Source organism: Lepisma saccharinum, chromosome 19 (assembly GCF_977018435.1).
Source record: "Lepisma saccharinum chromosome 19, izLepSacc3.1, whole genome shotgun sequence".
Taxonomy (NCBI): Eukaryota; Metazoa; Arthropoda; class Insecta; order Zygentoma; family Lepismatidae; genus Lepisma; species Lepisma saccharinum.
In genome coordinates this window covers 70895108-70901109 of record NC_139247.1, presented here as the reverse complement: position 1 = coordinate 70901109, position 6002 = coordinate 70895108, and positions in this window count along the sequence as shown.

The following is a 6002-nucleotide window of genomic DNA, read 5'->3' as shown; positions in this document are numbered from 1 at the left end:
TGATGATATGATAAAGGGGTACATGCAAAGAACACACACGACCAGCCTAGGATTTTAACCCAAGACCCTTAATGACGTACCATGTGGTGCTAACCACTTTGCCATGGAGGTTGGTCCAAAATGAAATTATAGCATGTATCAGCACATGTAGCATTTCTGTAAATTTGCTGATACTTTTACCAAAAAATGTTTATATAAATAGTTTGATGCAGAATTTGATGATTTTGTTGTTCTTATTCAGTTGCTGGGCAGAAATCGAGGCTCTTCTGTATCTCTTCATCCTGCACTTCTTTCTTTCCACTGTATCTCAATTATGCCCTCTTTTTCTCAGTCTCCACTACTTTATCTTTATAATGGTCTACTTTGATCCTTTTCCCACTCACGGTGGTTATCACAGCGGGCTACAATGCCAAAGGTCCCAGGTTCGAATTCCAGCTTGGGTGTTCTGTGTCTTTTCATCAAATTCATCATATCACTCATCGCCGCAATTAGCCAAAAAGTGGCAGAAAAGAGACCCTAAATAACAAAAATCAATGAAACCTTTTCCCACTAATGCAGTGTTCAGGCTGTGGGACAATATAATATGATTACCCTACTGAAATCATAGCTCATGGCACAGTGGATAGGCGAAAGCATTGCTACATTAATATGTAAAGCAGCCTGCTCCTCTCTCGGTATTGTAATTGCAATGCCCAGCCAATTATATAAGGGGGAGAGATAAAGATAGGAAGGTTGAAAGAGAACATCCATAATATATAGTACCACAAACAAGAGCATGACTAGCATATGGCAGAAAAGCCTTATATTAGGTTAAACTTGATTTATTTTTTCTTTTAATGCACGAGTTGCTAATAACATTAGGTATGATTATGCAGCCAAAAAATTGATCTTGGCATTTTGGTAGGGTGATCACCCCAATCCCCTGCTCTGTAAATACCTACCTACAATAAAATACATATTTATGGTGGGAGCTTCTCTGATGGCATAGTGCTAACACTGTCTCGCCTTCTAATCAAGGAGTCTAGGGTTCGATTCCCTGTGGAGGCATACTGCAGAGTGGCTCAGATCCCACTTTTAACCTTTAGGTCTAGTACTGATTAGCTTATCTGAGCACAAAGTTTATTATATTTATTGTATATTATTATATATTATACTGTAAAATTCACCAACATAGCAGACAGCTGCTTCAGTACCACACAACAGCAATTAACACATTTCTCCCAAACTGCAGATAAATTTTCAGTTCTGTCGTCATTCTTAATTTATACACACACTTGGAAATGTAAGTATTGAATGTTTCTTAAAAGTTGGCAGCGGTCATGAATTTTTAAAGTGTGGTCTTTTTGAATACATAGAAATGTTTGGATAAAGAAAAAAGTGACAGCTATTCATCGTGGAGAGTGAAAGATATGTTTGATGAAATTGCTATGGCTGTCGCAGAAGTAGTCATGCACACTTCTGGGTTGTTGGGATCATTACAACCCAGAAGTGTGTCTTACTATACAATGTTAACAATCCATTTTGATATAGGTGCAATTAGACGAAAAAGAAAAGGATATTTATTAGTCCATGCATAGTTAGAGATCGGTTTGTTCATTGAACTCTCCAGCCTAACTATTGCCTATTTTTGTACGAGCAGGAAAAGGTTTATTATCCAAAGAAAAGGATAATTTACTGAAGAAATTTCATTTTGGTCCCCATATTATCCGAGGTGAATAGAAAAATTCCTAAATGTAGGACTGCTATGTACTTACAATTGTGCTCGGTTAGCTGAAAATTGTGTGCCTCGTATGGTGTCTCACAAGGTAGACTTCAAGAACTGAAATAACTCTCTAGCCTTCTTAACCCTTAAAGGATGGGCCGTGGCATTGGATAATGATCGGAGATAAGTGTTTTGAGTTCTGCATGAGTCTAGAGGTACGTAATTAACAATTAGTAAAGTTTAAATTCATTGTTACTATTTGGGTGGGGGGGGGCAATGTCCGAAAAATTGCGATTTATTTTCATTAGTTTCGAAAACATCACTTCTTTCTCAATTTTGAAGTTTCAAAACACACTTTTGGCAATAGAAGTGCGACCTTCCTGGTGCCAAAAGCACAGGCAGGGGCGGTGGGAGGGGGAAGCAGCAGGGAAAGAAAGTAAAAAGCCTCCAGCCACTAACAAGGGTTGGAAAACAGCCGACTGCTCTTTGCTGTTTCACAAAATTGTGCTGTAGGATTACAATGGAAGTATTGTTGAATGATTTGCCTTGTTTCTGTTGGTCATGCTATTTTTAGCCCACATGTTTACTTAGGTAAATTTCCATGGAGGGTATAATAGATTAATAAAGCAAGTTGGACGAATTGAAATTATTCGAGTTTGAAGTTTCGTTCAGTGTTTGTGTTTCCCAGCTAAGTTTCGTTCAGTGTTTGTGTTTCCCAGCTTGCGGCATGTGAGCAGCGGAAAGCTGTGGCATTGAGGCATTCATCCTCTCTACAAAAGTAAAGGGCTTATAAGTGTGTAATTTGTTCTACATCAATGGCAAACATACCAGGCATTATGCAGGTACCTTTTGGACATTCACGTCCTGGCGTAGCCTGTGTGGGAGTCTGATGAGTTCCAAATTTCGTTAGTTACTTTCCCTTTTTCCTTCTTCTAACTGATTATGGAAAATTTATTTTTTCTATCAGGATTATAGCCCAAAGTATACTGAACAAAACAAGGTATCATTTGCACCTCTAACATTCTTAGTTCCGGAAATATAACATTTCATTTAGAAGCATGCGGAATTTCAAATTTCCCGCTGAAATCAGCCTCTGCATCTAAGAGTTAAACCTGAACGTTTATGGCTGCAGCAATACAATACTTTCATCTGTCCCTATCCCGGGCAAGATCAATCTAATCTTTTACCATCCTTACCAATTTTCTTTAGGTACATCTCAACGTTATCCTTCCATCATCGTCTTGGCCTTCCTACAGGTCTCTTACCATCAGGTTTCCCAACAAGAATCCTGTAAACTCTTCTTTCCTCTCATTTGTCAGGGTGGCTACTCTAGGACCATGATAAAATTCAAGTAGAATTCCCGGTTTTCAAGGCAAACTTTCCAAAAATTCAAGCAGATGTTTTCTCTATTTCAACCTTACTTATTGCTTGCCTTTCAACATCCACACACAAATATCTTAATAATATAAAGGGTCTGTGTGATTCCAACATCCAAAAATTATAATTCAATTAAACGGTATACGTAATATAATTAAAATATTTAAGGTGCTGAGTCTCTATTTACAATCAGAGGCGCAACCACGAATTTTTGTCTGGGCGAGCGGGGAGAAAGTGCCAGGATAAACATACTAATACTAATAATAATAGTGTTAATAATATTTTAATTATTATTGATTTGTTTTATTTTACTTCGCTTCTTGTGCCAAGAAGCTAATTTGCGAAGATGGGGATGAGTGATATGAAATTGATGAATGGACAGTCAACAACATACATGCCCAAGCCAGGATTCGAACCAGCTGGGACCAACATCATTGTTGTTATTATTATTAGTAGTAGTAGTATCAAAGATGTTATTGTCCTCGTAAATTATGCAAAAAGGGGGTAGAAGTTGGTGCTAAAGCATTTGTGTTTGAACAAACTATTTCAATTATTTTTTCAACTAGTTCAATTTCACAATGGAAACAAGCACACAAACTATTTTTGAAAGGCAGAAAATGCTTGATAAATTCATTGCAAATATAATTCTTTTTTGCATTAACATGTATAAAATTTCATGCACGATATATGTCTCACATATATGCAACCTGGAGTGCCGCGGACACTGAATTGTGTACGTATTCAAAGTTTCTTTAATATATATTATATACAACAAAAATTACATAAATTGTCTCAAATGTGCACGCTACCTTTCCTCAAAACAATTGTTCATGCATTTAAAACAAAATCAATTAAGACAAGTGTTATTTCTCTGTCTGATAATTTACAATACAATGAATTATTGAGAACAATGAAATAATGCAAGCGAAACGAGCAAGAAAATTTTTGGATTTAATTCTTGCAGGCTCAAATCAATATTGATTTAATAGGGTGCAAATAATTTCACGGGATGCCAATGCATTCTCTCTTTTACAACTTCTGTGCTTCCCCGATGGTGTAGTGGTAACATCGTCGCCCGATTAGCCTTTCTGTGTATAAGTGGACTTAAAACCACAAATCAATCAACTTTACAACTTTTCTTTTCATTTAGATAGTTTGGCACCCAGGGCCGACTCCCTCTGCCCCCTAGCTATGGTTATAAACTTGATAAGACTAAGAAAATTTTATGAAAATAATTTTTATTTGCATAAAATATGAATAGGATTCGGATTAATACAAGTTGTAATTTTTCACGTCTACGGAGAAAAATTCAAGTAGAATTCAAGGAATTGCCGGGAAGTAGCCACCACGTTTGTGCCACATGGCCTGCCCATCATAAATCATTGTTGATTTAATTATTCTAATATCTGAACATGAATACAAATTATGTAAACATAATTATGAACTGAATTAGCCATGTGAAATACATCATGGTACATTATGCCATTGGGGAACAAGGGCATCCAATTGCAAGAAAAAAATGTACAGAAGTACATACAGGGCATTATAAACTTACATAGAGATCAATGTTTTAGAAACTGTGATGAGACAAGAGGTTGGTTTGGTTGCTGTCATAAAGTGCAGACACAGAATTTTGAAAGCCTGTGTTCAATCCCTGGTCAAACCACCATTTTCTTAACTTTTCAGTAACTTATACATTAATGTTCCATTACCACTAATGCTTGTAATCAATTTTGTGTAAAGGAACAAAATTAATACCTAATTCAAGGAATCTTCTGTCAGCATTAGGAAATATATCCCATTTTTCTTATTTTGTATCTAATTGTAAGCCTTTCAATTTTGAAGGTCTTCTTGGCAGATTGTGTCTTGGATGCTTTTTCAGGATTCCCACGTGATCTCTAAATGTATTTTCCCTGATTCCCCAAGTCTTTTCATAGTACTCAATATACAATATAGCACATAACGGCAAGTACGAGGGTGGTTCAATAATTATTGTCCCTGACATATAAGCAGTATTATTTTTCCACAAAGTCCCCCTTCACAGTAATGCACTTCTTCCACCTACGCTGTAAAGCCACTATGCCAGCTTCAAGGAATGTCTGTGGCTGAGCCGTGAGCCATTCTTCCGCAGCGTCCATAACAGCAGCATTTGAGGGAAAATGCGTCCCCTTGAGGTGCTCCTTCAACTTCGGGAACAAATGAAAGTCACTAGGGGCAAGGTCGGGTGAGTAGGGAAGGTGTTCCAACACATGGAAACCAGCAGCATGGATTGCGGCACCAGTAACATGGCTTCTGTGTGCTGGAGCTTTATCGTGGTGAAACAGCACTTTTCGCCGCAACATCCCACGCCGTTTCTCCTTGATTGCTTCGCGTAACTTAGGGATTAGGGCTGCATAATAGTCCCCAGTAACAGTGTGTCCCACCAGGTAGTCAATAAGGAGCACACCCTTCGCATCCCAAAAAATTGTGGCCATAACCTTGCGTGCTGATGCTTGCACCCTGAATTTGCGGGGGGGGGGGGGGGGGGGGGGAGGTGAATTGCTTTGCCGCCAGTCCATACTCTGTCGTTTGGACTCGGGATCATAGTGGTGGAGCCATGTCTCATCCACTGTCACAAATCTATCACAAAACTGCTTCAGGTCTGCCCCCATCAGCTCCAAACCAGCCCTTGAACATTGAACTCTGTCTTTCTGTTGTTCACGGGATAACATTTTGGGGACCCATCGCGCTGACACCTTTCTGAATCCCAAGTGTTCATGCACAATGGTTTCCACTGAACCTACAGAGATGTGCATGATGTCTGCTAACTGTTTCACCATGATTCTTCTGTCAGCCATAATCATGTCATGCACAGCATCAATGTTTTCTGGGGTGGATACTGTTGTTGGAGGACCAGCACCAGGGGCCTGTTGACAGCTTTCCC